Below are 755 nucleotides of genomic sequence, written 5' to 3'. Positions count from 1 at the left end.
CAGGCACAGGAAAGAATCTCCTGGTCTGCTGCTTGCTAAGACCATAGGAAAAGTGCAGTATTTGTGCAGTAGTGTCCCATTTTCCCAGGTACAGTCTGTCATGGGTTCCCTTGGCTAGGAAAGGGTAATCCCCTGTCCCCTTGCACTTCCCAGGTAGGCAATGCCCAGCCCTGCTTTGGCTCACCCTCCATGAGCTATACCCACTATCCAACCAGTCCCAATGAGATGAACCAGGTACCTCAGTTGGAAATGCAGAAATCACCCATCTTCTTCATTGATCTTGCTGGGAGCTGTAGACCAGAGCTGTTCCTATTCGGCCATCTTGGAATGGTGACAAAAAGTTTTTAATTAGCAATAACTGCACCTCGGATAAACCTCACTAGCTACAGTACTGCCACTGTGCAAAGCTAATGACTCATTCATAATAACTAGGCTTGAATTGCTCCTTAAAACTAGCCAAGGACAGGATTTATAGCTTTATGATCTCATATATCTAGGAGATAACAAGCTCATTTGATATTAAATCTAGGTTTAAAAATGCACACTTATAATGTAAATGCTGACAATTTTGAAGACATTTCTGTTTTTATTTTATCAACATTTTTAAAAACTAGCTTTACTTACTGAAGGTTATCTCAGCTCACAAGAACTAAAAGCCATTTGAGTTAGTTTTTATTTTTGTGAGAGAATATTTTATATTAGCACTTTTTTTACCTTAAGCTGAATAGAACTCTTTATAAATTTTGGCAATATCA

At 39.1% G+C, this 755-nt stretch overlaps 1 pseudogene; it reads right to left on the bottom strand.

Annotated features, from left to right (window-relative positions):
- Positions 1 to 236: 236 nt before the first annotated feature.
- On the bottom strand, positions 237 to 409 carry LOC112440154 (U4 spliceosomal RNA; annotated as a pseudogene).
- Positions 410 to 755: the final 346 nt, after the last annotated feature.

The sequence above is a fragment of the Pan paniscus genome, chromosome 5, assembly GCF_029289425.2.
Source record: "Pan paniscus chromosome 5, NHGRI_mPanPan1-v2.0_pri, whole genome shotgun sequence".
In the NCBI taxonomy this organism is placed as follows: Eukaryota; Metazoa; Chordata; class Mammalia; order Primates; family Hominidae; genus Pan; species Pan paniscus.
This window is presented reverse-complemented; position numbering and strand designations above follow the sequence as displayed.